Source organism: Anomaloglossus baeobatrachus, chromosome 7, assembly GCF_048569485.1.
Source record: "Anomaloglossus baeobatrachus isolate aAnoBae1 chromosome 7, aAnoBae1.hap1, whole genome shotgun sequence".
Classification (NCBI taxonomy): Eukaryota; Metazoa; Chordata; class Amphibia; order Anura; family Aromobatidae; genus Anomaloglossus; species Anomaloglossus baeobatrachus.
In genome coordinates, this window is record NC_134359.1 from 35,220,104 (window position 1) to 35,240,432 (window position 20,329).

The 20,329-nt window shown below is 47.1% G+C and overlaps 1 protein-coding gene across 1 annotated transcript in view; it reads left to right on the forward strand.

Annotated features, from left to right (window-relative positions):
* The window catches only part of TNFAIP6 (TNF alpha induced protein 6), a 75,353-nt gene that overhangs the window by 158 nt on the left and 54,866 nt on the right, over positions 1-20,329 (forward strand). The window lies entirely within an intron of this gene.

Genomic DNA, 20,329 nt, shown 5'->3' on the forward strand with positions numbered 1-20,329 from the left:
GCGATTAATAATCTACAGACATCTGCACAGGCAGGAGGGGAGATCTGCGGGGGTTGTGGAACTAGAAGTCTCAGGATGTGCACTGGTCAATGCAACGGAGGGGTGGGGGGAACTACAAGTTCCAGAAGAAGGTAAGCAACTAACACTGAATTTCCTATGTGAATCTTACCATACGGCTGGGAACCATCCCGCTCGATCCTTCCTTCCAAAGCCATGCTTTGACCGCTAGTTCTACAGCAATCCATTACACAATACCTATACCCAATATATATACTGTATATATATTCCCTTTATTCGTAGCTGAACGCGTTCCTTGCATTACTTCAACCGTGCATAGCAATGAAACCCTTATGTATTTGGCTTTGATGTGAATTACTGGTTTGCAAGTCTTCCGGGAACCAAATATATATTTAGAGAAGCGGCTCACCGGACAGTTCCCTTTCTTTCTTTTTGTCCGAGAGCATTAAGAATCCCCATCTATAATATTTTCCGATATATTCCATTGACATTTTGTATTATTTATGTTGATGACCCTTTTTAAAATGTTTCCAATTTTTTTTTTATTTTTTTTAGTTTTGGAATCTTTATATTTTTTTTCAGAATTTTTTGTTGATATTTCTCTAGATTATCAGCTTCCTTTTTCATCTTTTTGCATGTTATATGTTCTAAATTATGTAACAGATAACACTTCCTTTCAGTGTTAGAAAATGAAAAAAGATCATCAGGTTGTGACTTACCTAAAGTCTCTTGCTAATTATCGTCACTTTAATGTAAGGTTTTCATCTTTTTACATGTTATATATTATGTAACAGATAACACATCGTTTCAGTGTTAGAAAATGAAAAGAGATCATAAGCTTGTGACTTACCTAAAGTCTCTTGCTAATTATCTTCAACTTAAAGTAAGGTTTTAATCTTTTTCCATGTTATATATTATGTAACAGATAACACATCGTTTCAGTGTTAGAAAATGAAAAAAGATCATCAGCTTGTGACTTACCTAAAGTCTCTTGCCAATTTTCGTCACTTTAAAGTAAGGTTGTCATCTTTTTGCATGTTACATATTATGTATTAGAAACTAAAAAAAGATCATCAGCTTGTGACTTACCTAAAGTCTCTTGCTAATTATATTCTCCTTAAAGTAAGGTTTTCATCTTTTTGCATGTTATATGTTCTATATTATGTAATAGATAACACATCCTTTCAGTGTTAGAAAATGAAAAAAGATCATAAGCTTGCGACTTACCTAAAGTCTCTTGCTAATTATCTTCACCTTAACGTAAGGTTTTCATTTTTTGCATGTTATATATTCTATTATGTAACAGATAACACCTCCTTTCAGTGTTAGAAAATGAAAAAAGATCATGAGCTTGTGACTTATCTAAAGTCTCTTGCTAATTATCTTCACTTTAACATAAGGATTTCATTTTTTGCATGTTATATATTATATATTAGATAACACATCCTTTCAGTGTTAGAAAATAAAAAAAGATCATGAGCTTGTGACTTATCTAAAGCCTCTTGCTAATTATCTTCACTTTAACATAAGGATTTCATTTTTTGCATGTTATCTAATATATAAAGCTGAATGTGTGTGTGTGTGTGTGTGTGTGTGTGTGTGTGTGTGTGTGTGTGTGTGTGTGTGTGTGTGTGTGTGTGTGTGTGTGTGTGTGTGTGTGTGTGTGTCCGGGATTGGCATCCGCACCGTCGCAGCTACAGCCACAAAATTTTGCACACTCACACTTCTGGACCCCGAGAGCGTCATAGGCTATGTTTTGAGGGGAAATTTTAACCCCGCTCTTTACAGTTATTCTCCAAAAAAACTGCCTCCATTAAAGCGAATGGAGCTCGGAGCCACAGTGCAGCCAGAACTTCAGAAGAATGCGCAGCCATGCCCTTATATGGAATGTTGGCGTGTCATAATGCAGCCAGGGAAAGACACAGACACAGACAGGGAAAGAGGCAGACACAGACAGGGTAAGAAACAGACATAGACAAGGTAAGAGACAGACACAAAGAGATAGACACAGACAAAGATACAGACTGACAGGGAAAGAGACAGACAGGGAAAAACAGGGAAAGTGACAGACAGGGAAAGTGACAGAGATAGATAGACAGGGAAAGTGACAGAGATAGATAGACAGGGAAAGAGATAGATAGACAGACTGGGAAAGAGATTGAGACAGATGGAGAAAGAGACAGACAGGGAGTGAGACAGACAGACAAAGAGATAGAGAGACAGAGAGATATATACAGAGGGGGAGACAGACAGAGAATGGGAGAGAAACAGAGAGACAGTTACTATCCCGGGCACCGCCGGGTGCTATGTTGTGAGGCGAAATTTTAACCCCGCGCGTTCCAATTTACCAATCAATTTTGCCCCTATCTACATAATGGGGAAAAAGTGAAACCAAAAGTGTTGGGGGCAAATTGACAGCTGCCAGATGTGAACAAGGGTTCAAAGAGTATATACCGTACAGTTGCTAAGGTGGGGCCCCGACATGAGATACTCACCACACTCGGGGATATGAACACACACACAAAATGTGCCACACACTACCACGTGCTTGAGCACATATACCACCCTCAGCACACATCTCACCACACATACACCAACCTCACCACATAATCGCCCTAAACACACACAAGTCTGGTATTATCCTTCAAAAATAAAAATCTGATTAATAAGCAGCCAAACTACAAGGACAGCAAATATACCACATAGGAAATACGGCAGCCGTCAGTCACATGACCTGTCTATATGTGTATGTGTGAGCTAATATATACTGTCAAGGGGGAGGGCTTTCTGTTGCCTGGAGATTTATCAGGCTGCCAATAGCAACCAATCACAGCTTAGCTTCTATTTTGCTACAGTTAATTAATCTGAGCTCTGATTGGTTAATATAGGCAACAATTTAATAATTACATTTATATCTATTTGTTTTGTGGTTTTTGTGTGCAGAATACATTTTTGTTAATACATTCTATTTTGTTAACAGTAGTTATTAACCCGGGCGAAGCCGGATAGTACAGCTAGTATATTATATATTAGATATATTAGATAACACATCCTTTCAGTGTTAGAAAATAAAAATGATCATCAGCTTGTGACTTACCTAAAGCCTCTTGCTAATTATCTTCACCTTAGAGGAAGGTTTTCATCTTTTTTTGCATGTTCTATGTTCTATATTATGTAACAGATAACACATCCTTTCAGTGTTAGAAAATGAAAAAAGATCACCAGCTTGTGACTTACCTAAAGTCTCTTGCTAATTATCTGCAGCTTAGCGTAATGTTTTCATCTTTTTGCATATTGTATATTCTATATTATGTAACAGATAACACCTCCTTTCAGTGTAGAAAATGAAAAAAGATCATGAGCTTGTGACTTACCTAAAGTCTCTTGATAATTATCTTCACCTTAAAGTAAGGTTTTTTATATTTTTTTGCATGTTATATGTTCTATATTATGTAACAGATAACACATCCTTTCAGTGTAGAAAATGAAAAAAGATCATCAGCTTGTGACTTACCTCAAGTCTCTTGCTAATTATCTTCACCGTAAGATAAAGTTTTCATCTTTTTGCATGTTATATATTATTTAACAGATAGACATCCTTTCAGTGTTAGAAAATAAAAAAAGATCATAAGCTTTTGACTTAACTAAAGTCTCTTGCTAATTATCTTCAACTTTAAAGTAAGGGCTGATACAAATATTTGTATTATAACCATACCATACTGTACATATAATATCCTGAACATTTATGGTGGCGCTGCATTTAATATCTAGTGATCTTTTCCTAGTAGTAAGAATACTTGTGTTGCACTTAAAAGTCCTAAACATTTGGATTTCCTTAATTTTCCACTACATCGTCCATAAAACAATGAAATGGATGTTTGCAATTTCTACAGCTATAGTAGCCCAGCCCCGCAGATGTTATAAATCCTAATGAATGCATCCAGGACAGGAAGCTCATCCTTCAGCACTATGGTGGTCCGGGCCCATAGGAATCTTTGCAAATTAATTGAATGAACTTATTTTTAAGCTAATTATGTTACAAGACACACTTACATATTATACTTTTATGTTGTGTCACTTTATGCTGCATTTTAAATCAAAACCTTACAGAGTCAAGATCTCTGCTTGCTGACATTCAGTAGGAATCTTTATAGTTTCCTTCCAGAGCATATAGATCTGTCCTGGTTATCTGATGGATACATCTTCTCATTACATGACACATGTGTGCCCATCACGTGATCAGGAGAATTAAGGAGTGGACCACTGCACCTGAGTGTCCATCACATGACCAGGACAGTTAAGGACCTCTGCACCTGTGTGCTCATCACATGACCAGGACAGTTAAGGACCTCTGCCCCTGTGTGCTCATCACATGACCAGGACAGTTAAGGACCTCTGCCCCTGTGTGCCCATCACATGACCAGGACAGATAAGGACCTCTGCACCTATGTGTCCATCACGTGACCAGGACAGATAAGGACCCCTGCACCTGTGTGCCCATCACATGACCAGGACAGATAAGGACCTCTGCACCTGTGTGCCCATCACATGACCAGGACAGATAAGGACCTCTGCACCTGTGTGCCCATCACATGACCAGGACAGATAAGGACCCCTGCACCTGTGTGCCCATCACGTGACCAGGACAGATAAGGACCTCTGCACCTGTGTGCCCATCACATGACCAGGACAGATAAGGACCTCTGCACCTGTGTGCCCATCACATGACCAGGACAGATAAGGACCCCTGCACCTGTGTGCCCATCACGTGACCAGGACAGATAAGGACCTCTGCACCTATGTTCCCATCACATGACCAGGACAGATAAGGACCCCTGCACCTGTGTGCCCATCACATGACCAGGACAGATAAGGACCTCTGCACCTGTGTGCCCATCACATGACCAGGACAGATAAGGACCTCTGCACCTGTGTGCCCATCACATGACCAGGACAGATAAGGACCCCTGCACCTGTGTGCCCATCACGTGACCAGGACAGATAAGGACCTCTGCACCTATGTTCCCATCACATGACCAGGACAGATAAGGACCCCTGCACCTGTGTGCCCATCACATGACCAGGACAGATAAGGACCTCTGCACCTGTGTGCCCATCACATGACCAGGACAGATAAGGACCTCTGCACCTGTGTGCCCATCACATGACCAGGACAGATAAGGACCCCTGCACCTGTGTGCCCATCACGTGACCAGGACAGATAAGGACCCCTGCACCTGTGTGCTCATCGCTATAGACAAAAAAAAGTTTTAATACACCTAAAATGTGTGAATAATTTCAAAGGGGACTATTAAATACAGTACAAACTAGAAAAAAATCTGAAAAAATGTAAAAAATATAAAAAACTTCAAATCACTCTCCTTTTACCACATTAAAAATTAAGAAATAAAAAAAATAAAAATTACACATATTTGGTATCGCTGCATTTGTAAAAGTCCTATCTGTCAAAAATATAAAGTAAATTAATCCGTAACAAGAATAAAAATTGAGAAGCCAAAAATGCGTTTTTCGGTTGCCGCAACAAAAAAGAATGTAGTAACAGGAGATCAAATCATTGTATATACCCCAAAATATTATCAATAAAAACATTAGCCCGGGGAGAAAAAAAAAACTGCTTACACAGCCCCATATCCCAAAAATTGAAAACATTACGGCTTTCGGAAAGTCATGTCACAAGCAACATTTTTTATTTTTCAAATTTTTTTAATTTTTTTTTTCACCACTTCAATAAAACGAAAACTCTACATTTTTGGTATCTACTAGTGATGGATGAGTGTGCTCGCCACTGCTCGTTACTCAATTGTGCATCAAATTGCTCCGACGCAACTCGAGTACCAAGTATAATGGAAGTTAATGGGAAACTCAAGCATTTTCACACTCAGATGTTCAAGGCTCCATTGAGTAATAAGCTTTGGCGAAGACACTCATCCATCACTAGTATCTATACACTGACCTGGAGAATCGCACTGCCAAGTCAGTTTTATTGTAAAATCCAAATGAATGTGTCACGCTAGGTATGGTGAAGTACCAAGCGAGTGGCGAAAGGTAAGGGAAGGGGACTCCTGGATCTAGGGAAGGGGGAGATGGTGACCCCTGACCAAACCAACTGCTGGTTCCTAGAGTCCCTCACCACCCTAGATAGGTTCCGCACCTATACGCCAAGCCGGATACCTGACCCTAGGAATCCCTAGTGCTGGATGCTAAATAAGGAACAGGTGGGTTGAGCTCTTCATCATCCCCACTAAATGCTAAAGGAAGACACAAGGGGGACACACGGGGGGAAAAAGCATGAACTACTTATCCACAGGCAAGAGTTTAGCAAAGCTTCAGCAACAATACTACAGATGAGAGCAAGTCACCTGCTTGCAACGAGAGGTAGAATTAGGCTAAGTTCACACTTCCGTTGTTTTGCATCAGTCACAATCCGTAGCCTTGAGGAATTACGGTATCCTGCAAAATATTTTGCAGGAATCTTGTTTTTCCCCATAGGCTTCTATTAGTGGCGGATTGTGACTGATGATGCTGCGTTGCATCCGCTGCGTCGCGGTCAGTTGTTCTTTAACTGACCGCCGGGCGGGAGCAACGCAGCATGTAACGTTTTTTGAAGAGCGCAATCCGTAGGATTACGCTGCTCATGCGCTCTCTGGCTCCCTGCCCCCGTAACCAGGATAAATATCGGGTAACCAAGCAATGCGCTTTGGTTAGTTACCCGATATTTACACTGGTTACGGGTGCAGGGAGCCCGCGCTAAGCTGGTATCCAAGATAAATATCGGGTAACCAAGCAAAAAGTGCTTTTAGTTACCCGATATTTACCCTGGATACAGTGTGCAAGGAGGCCGACACTTCACCACTCGGCTCCGCCCCCTCCCGCACTCCGCATGTGTACACACACTCACACACACACACTCACACACACACACACACACACACTCACTTGTCCCCAGCCCTGCAGTCCCCGCGGCACTGACGTCCTCAGCTCCACGGCTCCGCCCCCTCGCGCTCCGCCCCCTCCCGCACGCCGCATGTACACACACACACACACACACTCACTCATTCACCTGCCCCCAGCCATGCAGACCGCGGCACTGACGTCCTCAGCTCCGCCCCCCCGAACTCCGCCCCCCGCACACAACGGAGTCCGACAAAGAAATTATTTTCTTTGTCACCGTTGTCATCCGTTGTACAACGCATCAGTCACATGCGTCAAGCAACGCATGTGACTGATGCAAAACAACGGAAGTGTGAACTTAGCCTTAACTGAAAATATCACCAGCACCAGTCCAAGGAAGGAAGGTGTATTTAAGCACCAAGAGAATACTGATGATCTGCAGCTGAGTGGAAGTCGAGCTCCTGCTAGGTGCAAAAGGGGAGAGATGAAAACCTAGCAGGAAAGCTACCTAGTACAATGAATACTAACAACAGGAACAATAGAATGTCAGGGAGCATTTTGCGCAGACAAACACTATGACCTTCTATGGCCATAAACCACATGACTGTCTGTCACCCATCTCACACCCGTAACAGAAAGATGTGATTCAAAGTTAAACCTCATTCAACAAAAAAACAAGCTATATTGATGGAAAACTAAAAAAGTTATGGCTCTTGGAATAAGGGGAGGAAAAAACGAAATCGCAATAATGAAAAATCGACCAGATATAGCCCATGAAAATAGTGGCATTCTTTTCTTGGGATAAAAAGTGGTTGTCCGCATCTGTGTTGTTTTTTATTTTTTTAACACCAAAAACGCTCTAAAATAAAGAGATAAATTATAGTTATATTGTCAATCCCCCACAGCTCCTCTGCCTGAGCTGCTTGAGTCCCCCGTCGGTCTCTGTAATTCCTGCTCCGGTTAGAGCGGCACGTGAGCGCTGTAACCAATGACTGGTGGTGATTGGCTAGGTAAGTCACACAATGATCTGGACTGGACCGTATACAGTGTGTCCACTCATATCCTGTCCATCGCCATTAACTTGAGAACGGTGGCAGCATTTCTGTATGCAAGGTGTCGATTCGTATTGAATTGATGATGCCCTACAACTTTGTAATTCACTTTTTTGTCTATCTCGTTCCATTTGAGATAAAAATGCTAACTCCATTGTTTTCCACCAGGTGGCGCTATAGGTGGTTTCATTACATAGCACATGGCTACTTTACTATACCTAGACACCACTTCTATGCCTATAACTGCCGTTCTCAAGTTAATAAGTTAATGGCGGTGGACAGGATATGGGTGGACACACTGTATACCAGGTCAGTCTGACTTTGTTGCCATCCTCACATGTTGTCCAGCCAAAACAGAATGTATAGAGACCGGCGGGGAACCTTGACTGCAATTGGACAGAATCGGTAAAGGATCTGTAGAGTGAAGATGATTTTTTTTATTATTCTAGAGCGTGTTGGATGTTATTTTTTTTTTTTTTACATGATGTGGACAATCCCTTTAAGGCACCGCCATGCTTGCTTCTTCTGAAGTGAGTCATGTTTTGTAATTCACAGACTATGTAAAATGAATTATGTATTGGCTGAGAATTAGGCAGGACAGACATGTCAGCCCAGGTATAACATTTCTGTTGGAGCGATTCCGATGGTGGAGTAGACACCCAAAACTCTCCGGCAACTCGCTCTTAACTGCAAGAGGAAATGAATGTCGATCACCTAAATTAACTTTTAATGTGGAAAATATGCCCTGTGCGGTGGAAGAAGGTAACGCTCATTATGTTTTACTTCATAATAATGGGTGTAATTTATCCGTAAGAAAACACGACGTTCCTCGCGGAGTTATGAGCGACAGTTTGCAGCTTGCAAGCAATTATTAGACCTCAGAAAACCTCCCTCCCGGGAGACACGGAACATATAATGTGTCCTACAATACAGAAGTATCCTTATAGTCTGGATCTGGGCGCGTCTCCGCACACTCTGCACTCCGGAGGGGAGCATTACATTGGTGGTCTCATCATTCAGAAGCCCCTCTTATTGTAAAATTCAGTTGACGCCAACACCTATTTGCCGGGAAAGCCACAGCCAAAAACTTCTTTTGTGGTACAAATGTTGATAAACCTGTGACTATTTAATATATGGTTGGAGAGAGTCTGTAGGAGGCGGCTGCACCACACTTTTATGGGAGTTGCTCTACTCCGTAGGGGTGGACATGGCGCGGCCAAGTCCAAAAGACTTCTTCTACATAGTATCCATGGGATGTGTCCTCATAGGTTAAAAGTAAATTGGGGCGTTTGGCCAAAAACATCTCTTTCTACCTCCCCAATAAAGGTGCACGCTCGTCCATAGACTGTGCAAATATATTTAAAGGGAATGTGTCATCAGAAAATGACCGAGTGTTTAAATCAGGCGTTTACCTTACATTTAGTTTTATTTCATATCACTAAAAATATCAACAAATCTTATAAGTAATTAAAAAACTACCGCGCTAACTGGATGAGTGGGAAAAGGGAGCGAATGGGTAGTCCTAAATGTAGGAATACAAATATGTCTCTCCTTATTTGTATACCTAAATTTAGGTCTACCCATTCACTCCCTTTTCCCACTCATCCAGTTAGCGCGGTAGTTTTTTAATTATTTCTTCTTTTAGACAGGTTTACGCGGACCCTTCCAACTGCCTGCAGCTTCCATTCCCCCCCCCCCCTTTTTATTTCACAGATACTATCAGTCCTGTGTCCCCTCCCTGGCATCACCTCCATACCCCCTGAGTTACTCATAGCCCCTTTCCCATTCCTTGTGGGAGCGTTAGTGTCCATCTTTATAAATCTTATAAATATCCTAATGGACACTAGACAATAATAAATTCACATCCTGTTCTGTACAGAAGATTAATTTTTATCATCAAAGACAGGTTTACAATGAATGATAATAACACATCTACACACTAGGTAACACAGGATCCACCATTCACAATAGGTAATGTCACAGCTCACCTCCTCCCCCTCCTGTACAATGACTGATAACACCTTTATATACAGTAGATAACACAGGATCCACCAATCACAATAGGTGATATCACAGCTCACCTCCTCCTGTACAATGACTGATAATACTTCTATATACAGTAGATAACAGTGTCCATCATTCACAATAGGTGATATCACATCTCACCTCCTCCTCCTGTACAATGACTGATAATACTTCTATATACAATAGATAACAGTATCCACCATTCACAATAGGTGATGTCACAGCTCACCTCCTCCTCCTGTACAATGACTGATAACACTTCTATATACAGTATATAACAGTATCCACCATTCATAATAGGTATTTTCACAGCTCATCTCTGCCTCCTGTACAATGACTTATAACACCGCTATATACAGTAGATAACACAAGATCCACCATTTGCAATAGATGATGTCACAGCTCACCTCCTTCTCCTGTACAATGATTGATAACACCTCTATATACAGTATATAACACAGGATCCATCATTCACAATAGGTGATGTCACAGGTTACCTGCTTCTCTTCCTGTACAATGATGGATAACACTTCTATTTCTATATACAGTAGATAACACAGAATCAATTATTAACAATAGGTGATGTCACAGTAGATAACTCAGGATCCACCATTCACAATAGGTGATGTCACAGCTCACCTCCTCCTCCTGTACAATGACTGATAACACCTCTGTATACAGTAGATAACACAGAATCCACCATTAACAATAGCTGATGTCACAGCAGATAACTCAGGATCCACCATTCACAATAGACGATATCACATCTCACCTCCTCCTCCTGTACAATGGCTTATAAAATTTCTATACACAGTATAGTACATATATAGTACAGGATCTACCGTTCACAATAGGTGATGTCACAGCTCACTTTCTCTCCTTCCTCCTGTACAATGACTTTTAAAATCTCTATATACAGTAGATAATACAGGATCCACAATAGGTGATATCACAGCTCACCTATTCCCTTTTTCATGCATAATAGCCTTTGCCTTGATTTTCAACCATGAACATATTTAAAGCAGATCTGTCAGCAGATTTCACAATACATAAATATACTTGGATTTATGCATAGATATTTTTTACCTGATGGGGCTCGTGTACTTAATTTGAAAATCCATATCAGAATAACTGTATAATGCGGAAATTAAAATTAAGATTTTATAAGCACAGCTAAAGAGTGAGAGCGCTCATGAGTCCAAGTGTATTTACTCTCCGCCCAACTGGCCTGACCTAAAGCTGCAGCTTGTACTGAGCATTGTGAGATCCCAGCAGCAGCAGGGAGGAGGGACACTGAGGATCTGTCAACCATTTTGACATAGATTGTCAAGTTAAGTATATCAGCCTCATCAGATGCAGGAGAGCTATTAATTATGTATGTATGCTGTTTCTATTGGGATATGTGGTGACAGATCCACTTTAAGCTCACCACATATTTGCAACCTGTGGTGCCACAAAGGGGCCCAAGATGAAAGGGGGCCCTGTTATGATTCAGGGACCGAGGAGGATCAAAAAATGCGGAATCCCAAATAGTAACAGAGTGGCTGGAACTTTAACTGATTGCAGACCTATTCTTGACACACAAGTAGAAGTAGCCGTGGGACGAGCCTATGATGACCTAGTCGTTTCGACACAGCCGGAGAACTAAATAATCTCACATCTAGAAATATAAGAAAGCTAATCTGCCTCGGAGCAGTCTCCAAAGATAGATAGATAGATAGCCCCCGACATGTAAAGGCTACGGTGATATAGAAAAACACAATACAAAGCTAGAAAGACAGATTCAGCAAAGGTGAGGCCCAAACTATCTTTATAGGAAAGGATAGGAAGGAGCACTGTCTACAACCGTAAAAAACCGTAATAAATACCAGCACTTCTGATATGGAAAAATCCTGAGGTCACACAACTTCTCCCCCACTGTATCAGCACTCAAATGTTACTGGGATCCAAAAACACTAATACGGATGAGGGACTGAATTAATACCAAGCATGACAAACATAATACCTTGCAGAATCATGGAGCGATCCCATTCCACCAAGAACTCCACACAGACAAAATAGGAATCAAGCATTAGTATCAAAGCAGAAAAAACAACAAGAAAGTAGAAAACAAACAGCAGAGGTACAAAGACCACTTATCTGAGAGGAGTTTTGGTAGAGGGCAGAGCTGGTTACAGAATGTCCTTAACACACAGGAGACCATTTAGCACCGGTAAGTAACAAGAGAAAACTACTCAGTTATATAGTCCCAATCAGACCCTGATTGCCAGTCCTCTGCAAGTGTGTGACTTTCCTTCCACAAATCAACTGCACCGCCAGCACTGACCACAAGAGGGAGCCCCAAACTTGAAAACGTATTCACAACGGGGCCCATTTCTGCCTCCACAGTAGGAGGAAATGCATATTATCATGAGCTCTTGGGTTGCAGAGGGCCCCTATATTGTTCTTGCACAGGGGCTCTCTTCTGTCTGTGTCCACCAGTGCTCTAAGGATTATTATGAAACTATACTAAGCATTTGGCAGCTTAGTGTTCACGATATTCCAGACTATATGACCTGATCTGTCAAAAATGTAGCGCTGTGTCATGCAGACAGATGAACTCCAGCAGCGGAAGGAGCGGTGCCCATGCTGCCAAGTTTGCCGCTATGTCTTCAATTTGTTTTTATTAATTTCTAATGGAATTTGTAAGAGTTTACAGTCCCCGAGAGATCCGTCCTCTGCCATCTCATACCGTCTCCAATATCCCACACATGTTTAATATCGCTGCACAAATTAATGAATTCTCTAATATTACACAACCTTTGTCTCTGATCCATTGATGTTTTTGGCTTTTCCCTTACGATTTCCTTGTAGATCTCCAGCTTAGGATGAAGAACCAGGCTGACATAGCAGGTGGAGCTGAACTGCAATGAATGGGTTGTCCTATAAGGACAATGCCTGATCGGGGCATGTGCACATGAAAAGGAGTCTCTTGCTTGGGGACCCTGATCTATAGGGTAAAACGGAGGCTAATGCAGCCCCCTTTAAGTCTAGGTGGGATAGAGTTCCTGAGGAATTTTACCCCGGATTTGTACAGATGAAATCGAAGCAAGTGGATAAGATTTTACACATCTCGTCTACTTGCTGCAGACTTTTTTAAGTGGATATTAACCCCTTCTCAACAGCTCTAAGAGCCGAGGTTTAACCACTTAGATACTTTGGCAAAAACTGCCAGTGAGATTGCAAGGTCCCGCCCGATGAGTAGAGATGAGCGAATTTGAAGTTCGGTGTTCGGTATGAACTCAGACTTTTCCAAGAAAACAAAGTTTGGGGGCTTTACAAATACAAACCACTGGCTGAATGTGGGCGGAGACCCAAACTGACCAATCAGTGACTTCAAATGAAGTTCTGATCAAGTTTGGGTCCAAAACCGAACTTGAAAAAAAAGTTCAGCGTGACCAGCAGAGGTCCACTCATCACTACCAATGAGCGAACCCGAACTGTAAAGTTTTGGGTGATAAAAATGATGTCACGCTCCCCGGGTCCCCTGCCTTGCTTCCCGGCTCCCCTGCCTCGCTCCCCGGCTCACCTGCCACGCTCCCCGGCTTCCCTGCCTCGCTCCCCAGCTCCTCTGTCAGGCGTCCCCCGCTCCACAGCCTCCAGCCCCCATCACCTGCGCTCCTCAGGCGGCTCGGTCCCCACTCCCGGCGCCCGTCGGCAGCTCTGCTCCAGGCCGGCTCCCCTGCCTCCTGTTCACCGCTCCCTGCCCTGGCTTCTGGCACCCGGGCCTCGCGCATGCGCATTAGGGCGCGCGCGCGGTCATTGACCCTTTCTTAAAGGGCCAGTGTCCTGCAACAGGATATTGAAGGATCAGGTACTGGGTATATAGTGGGATCCTTTCCAAGTGGGCGGGGCCTGTTCTTCGTGTTTGCTAAGCTAGGAGTCAGGTCTCCTTGTGTCTTGTGATATACTCACCTATCTCTCTCGTAGAGCCGATCCTGCCTCGCCAACCAGTCCTGACGATACCCGAACCCCGAACGGTGACGGCCTGCCATCCCGTCAGTTCCTGCCATCTCCGATCCCTGTGGTGACCCGTCTTCTCGCTCCATTGGTTCCGGACTCTGCCTGACGACATCTCGGCCTCCGAACCTGAGCTCCGTCACCCGGACTACCATCAGAGACCCCGTGGTCCCAGGGACTTCTTTACTCCACTCCTCTAAACGGACTGTCCTGCTAGTGCTCCGGTTACCGGGCACCTTGCCCTCGGTGAGGTGTTCAGCCCAGTGGATCCACCTCCTGGGTCTGCCCATCCACCTGGCCCTAACAGTAAGAACAGGCCATGGATCCCGCCGAAGCACTAGCGGCCTTGCAGCAGGAACTCACACGCCAGCGCGAGACCCAGACCCGCATGCTGAACTTCATGTCTTCTGTGGATACCCGCCTGAACACGCTACAAGCGACGGCCACATCCTTGGCATCTCAGGTTTCCACTGTACAATCCACGGCCACAGCTCCCGTGGCAGCCTCCTCGGATGCTTTCAGACTTCGTTTGGCCTCACCACCCCGGTACGCCGGAAATCCCAAGACCTGCAGGGGATTCCTAAACCAGTGCTCCCTTCATTTCAAGCTGCTTCTGCACTTGTTTGCCTCCGACCAAGCCAAGGTGGCGTTTGTGATGTCCCATCTAGAGGGTGAGGCACTGGCCTGGATGAACCCCTTGTGGGAAAAGGAGGACCCTGTGACTACCAACATCCAGGACTTCCTGCAGGCATTCAGAAACACCTTTGACGAACCGGGACGTGCCGCTGCATCCGCCTCATCACTCCTCAGGCTACGTCAGGGGACTACGACGGTAGGGCAGTATGCCATCCGCTTCCGCACTTTGGCCTCAGAATTGGGGTGGAACAATGAAGCCCTCACCGCCGCCTTCTGGGAAGGACTCTCCAGTCGTATTAAGGACGAGCTGGCAGGCCGCGATGTTCCTTCCACCCTGGATGCCCTGATCGCACTAGCCACCCGCGTGGACCTCAGATTCCAGGAACGATCCAAAGAGGTGTCCCGTGAGAGACGTCCGATACGGCATTCCTCTCCTCCGCAGAAGCCCGCCGTACTTCAGTCAGCGTCGTCTGGTGTCTCTGTCCACGAGCCCATGCAGATTGACCGTTTGCGGCAGTCCGAACAACGCCGAGCAGAACGGCTCGCCAAGGGCCTCTGCTTCTACTGCGGAGAGGGCACACACCTGCTACGTTCCTGTCCAGAGAGGCCGGGAAACTCCAAAGCCTTGGGTTGGTAGGAGCGGCCACCCTAGGTGCTGGGACTCTCTCAGACCGAGGCAGGGGAGCCGGGAAGCAAGGCAGGGGACCCGGGGAGCGTGACATCATTTTTATCACCCAATGAAACATATGTAGATTTGCTATAGATATACTGCATTTTTCTCCCAGTATGTGTGGGTTGAAAAGATAGATAGATAGATAGAGAGATAGGATAGATAGATAGATAGAGAGGTAGGATAGATAGATAGATAGATAGATAGATAGATGGATGGATGGATGGATGGATGGATGGATGGATGGATGGATGGATGGATGGATAGATAGAGAGATAGATAGATAGATAGATAGATAGGATAGATAGAGAGCTAAGATATTAGATAGATAAATAGTGTGACATTTCAACCACTTCATGTGATGGGGTCACTCACTTCGCTGCGTATTAGAGGAAGCAGAAAGGAACCCATTTTTTCAAAGTTCAACCAGTTAAACCGCACTCGGGGTACACAACATACCATTTTCTTCCCGGTACTCCTGCTCAGGTTCGGATACATGTCTCCACCGTGGTACCCCGGTGGAGCTATCAGCCGCCATTCACTGACCATGCCAGTATTCATATTCGGAGTTAAAGTCTGTTTAACTTCAGAGAGTCCTAACAGAGGCTCCACGGTCCTTTTTGATTAACTTCAGAGCATAGCAGCCCTTCCATACAGTGACCCTGGTCAGCACGAAGCGAACCCTCTCTTCTCCCAGGGGGTCCCTTAGGAGAGGCTTCAATACACTTAACCTCAGCCGCAATTAGAACAAACAAATCCCCTTTTTCCCCCGCAATGGATTTTTCCCAGAGGCTTCACACACACACACACACACACACACACACAGACACACACACACACGCAAGCACGCACACAGACACACACACACACAGGCACACACACACACGGACACAGACACGCACACACACACAGACACGCACACACACACAACCTCTTCACATTAACTGCTATTTACCAAACAATCAGTCTCATTACCACATGTGAGACACCCATGAGTGGAGGTATGTGGATGTGTCGCCCTGGGCAAGCCAGGGGACACGGGTCACAACACCACCACACCCCACACTCCAGGTAGGCACATCACAGCTAACCACAAATCCTTGTTGCCTTCCTCCAGAGGTTGATGATGCACACCAGGGGGTGGGCCAGGCGGTTGGCTCCGCCCACCAAGGAGCTCACAACTCTGGAGGCAGGAAGTAACCAGGCAGATAGCTCAGGGACGAGCTTGAGTGAACAGCAGATTAGCCCAGGCAGGGCAAGAGTGCAGTTCTGTCAGGGAGGAGGAAGTGTGAGGAGCTGAAGTGAGAAAGTAAACAGCTAAAAGAAAGTAAGAAAGTGGTAAAGGAGAAAAGCAAGTAAAGTGGCAGAAGGAAAGAAAGCCTGAGAGCCCAGCTTTGTGTAGGGCCAGAACAGCAAGGTCAGCGACGGCGGTGACTGTTTGGAGGGGGACCGTTTGGAAGTTCCTGGAAGGACCCCGTTGGCTGTGTGCCCGGTGGTCTGGAGCAGTGTTCCGAAGGACAGTCAGCACCAGGGCAGGGGCCTCTCGGACCCCGGCAAGGCTAGGAGTCGCCAAATTTGCCGAATCCGTCAGTGAAGGGGACGTAGATCCCCCAACAACCAAGTCCCGATTGACGGCAACAGCCCGACCATTACCGGGGAGACACCGCCACCGCCAGGGCACCAGTTTCCCCAGGGCCAGTGCCTGCGGGCAAAGTGTAGAGCTCCTCCGGCCCAGATTGCAGTCGGGGAGCGGGTAACCGGAGGGAATCCACCGCTACCATCAGACAACACAGGTGCAAGGAAGAGAGACGTCACCGTCACCTACCGGGAGTGCAGGTGCAGCCGTCTGTGGGACCGTCCTACCAGCCGTTGGTTTACCGTACAAACTGTGTCCGTGTCTCAGGCTGAGTGAGTACCACCGTGCCGCAAGGCACAGCGCTGCCCCCGCGTCCCTGCGCCCACCGGGCCCTACACTTTACATCTCTCCACTGGGCCCCGGGATCACCAACCCCTACCCACGGAGGGGCAACACAACACCTGGCTGCTCCGCATCACCATCCCCGGGACCCCCATACTGAGCAGCGGTGGTGCAATCACCACAACCGTGGGTGGCGTCACGAACTATAACAATCCCCACACCCAACAAACACCCCCTTTCACTCACGGGCGAGGAGTGTCGCTCGAGACACCCCGGGATCCGGCCCACAGCTCGAGCCACCAGGAGCAACTGCCGGACCCGAGCAGAAGGGGTGAGCGCGGTGTGCTGACACCCTCCTCCCCGCCCGCGACAACTTGGCGTCACGAACAGGATCTTACCGCTCTGCCGTCAGGTAGAGGTGCGCCTTGTTACCGCCGGAGGCATCCGGCAGAAAAATTTCAGAAGCCGCCATCTTTGGCGCGAAAAGTTCCCGCTCGAGCGTCTTCTCGAGCAGTAGAGGCGCGAAGGCCAAAACCCCGCCCCGAGAGAGGAGGGGCCGGAAAGAGCTAAGGGGGACGAAATGGCGGCTGGCCGCATGTGAGCGCGGCTATGGAAGCAGGGAAGCCAGGACCCTGCGGCCATTTATTGGTTCCTGGAAGAGGCCGCTGCTAAAGATGCTGAGTCCGACCAACAACACCGTGGTCCCCGCGCCCGGCATGGCGGCGTGGGTGGAAGTCCGGACCGCCCAGCTAAGCAGCCGTCTGCAGGTCTGCATGCAGCTCCTCCTGGAGGAGTGGGAGGCCGACATGGTGGAAGTGGTGGCTGCTACGCGGAGATGTGAGGTGGAGGAAGATTTGGAGGAACGGGTAAGAGACCCACGTCCCTGTATTCCCGAGGGATCGGCCGCTGCGGCTGAGGGGCCCGGCCTACACCTGTTCACCCTGCTGCCTCTCCCGCTACCCGCGTTAGCTGCTGCTGCCCCGCCACTAGGCCCGCTACCACCACCACCGGTAGCGGTACCCTGCCAATCCGCCCCGGCGGACCGACCTGCAGCAGAAGCTCATGACCACCCTGAACCGCTTCTATGGAAGAAGCCGAAGGCTGAAGCCGTCAGCAAAGATGCACCGGAGGCACGGCGGGGATGCAGCTGCCAGGAGGCAGAGCAGGCCATGTCACAGCGGGGTCCCTCATTACTGAAGGTGCCGGTCGTAGCCGACACGGAGGGACTCTGGCTGGGCCCGTCCCCCGCACACGCTGAACCGGAGCAAACAGAAAGTGCTCCCGGCTGGGAGCGACGGCAACAGCAGCTGCGCAGAGAGATCGAAGCCCGAGAGGGGTATAGAGCGGATGTGCATGCCCGCATGTATATGGAAGAAGATTGCCTGCAGCGAGCTACCATTGGGGTCCAGAGCGGTGCACCATGTGAAGGTGGCACTAGAACCCCACGAGTGAGAATGGACTGTTGAGCCGCTTCCAGGGCAGCGGATGCCCGTTGCACCGTCCCCGTTGGGACCACCACTGAGTTGCTTGTTTGCTGTGTGTTGTTTGAAAAAGTGAAAATGATAAGAAAATGATGATACCGAAGTTCACCTGATTCACCGTGTGATTAGCAACCGGCAGGGGCCGGCACCGTTGTCCCCGTGGGGACCGTTTAAGTTTATTGGCATGGGAACTATCCATGGACAAGCCCGTGAACTTGCAGGGCACCACAAACGTTAAGTGGCTTGTAAATATGTTGGGTACCGTTACCGTTTCCGCAATACCGTCTCCGGAGAGGCAGGTTGGAGGGAGGGCCCTGAGCAGAGCAGGCCAGGGCCCAGCCACCAAAGGAACCGGTGGCCACCCTCTGGAGGGGAAGGACAGATCCCGCTCGGGTGACTTGTGCTGGACTGTGGGTCAAGGGGTGCTGCCTGGGTTTTAGGGGCAGCATCAGGGCCAGGTTGCTTGGGTGGGAGAGAGCGGAAACCGTGACCGTAAACCGTTGCAACGTTTAAGTAAATGTGCCTCCCGTCTTGGGAAGAGTTTTGATTAAAATGTATTTATGTTTGTTTAACCCTGTTATCCCCTTTTTACAGAAAAATAAAACCGGTGTAGGACGGCAGCCCGCGGACGGTCTGCATTTTGCTAAGGGGGAATGTGTCGCCCTGGGCAAGCCAGGGGACACGGGTCACAACACCACCACACCCCACACTCCAGGTAGGCACATCACAGCTAACCACAAATCCTTGTTGCCTTCCTCCAGAGGTTGATGATGCACACCAGGGGGTGGGCCAGGCGGTTGGCTCTGCCCACCAAGGAGCTCACAACTCTGGAGGCAGGAAGTAACCAGGCAGTCAGCTCAGGGACGAGCTTGAGTGAACAGCAGATTAGTCCAGGCAGGGCAAGAGTGCAGTTCTGTCAGGGAGGAGGAAGTGTGAGGAGCTGAAGTGAGAAAGTAAACAGCTAAAAGAAAGTAAGAAAGTGGTAAAGGAGAAAAGCAAGTAAAGTGACAGAAGGAAAGAAAGCCTGAGAGCCCAGCTTTGTGTAGGGCCAGAACAGCAAGGTCAGCGACGGCGGTGACTGTTTGGAGGGGGACCGTTTGGAAGTTCCTGGAAGGACCCCGTTGGCTATGTGCCCGGTGGTCTGGAGCAGTGTTCCGAAGGACAGTCAGCACCAGGGCAGGGGCCTCTCGGACCCCGGCAAGGCTAGGAGTCGCCAAATTTGCCGAATCCGTCAGTGAAGGGGACGTAGATCCCCCAACAACCAAGTCCCGATTGACGGCAACAGCCCGACCATTACCGGGGAGACACCGCCACCGCCAGGGCACCAGTTTCCCCAGGGCCAGCGCCTGCGGGCAAAGTGTAGAGCTCCTCCGGCCCAGATTGCAGTCGGGGAGCGGGTAACCGGAGGGAATCCACCGCTACCATCAGACAACACAGGTGCAAGGAAGAGAGACGTCACCGTCACCTACCGGGAGTGCAGGTGCAGCCGTCTGTGGGACCGTCCTACCAGCCGTTGGTTTACCGTACAAACTGTGTCCGTGTCTCAGGCTGAGTGAGTACCACCGTGCCGCAAGGCACAGCGCTGCCCCCGCGTCCCTGCGCCCACCGGGCCCTACAC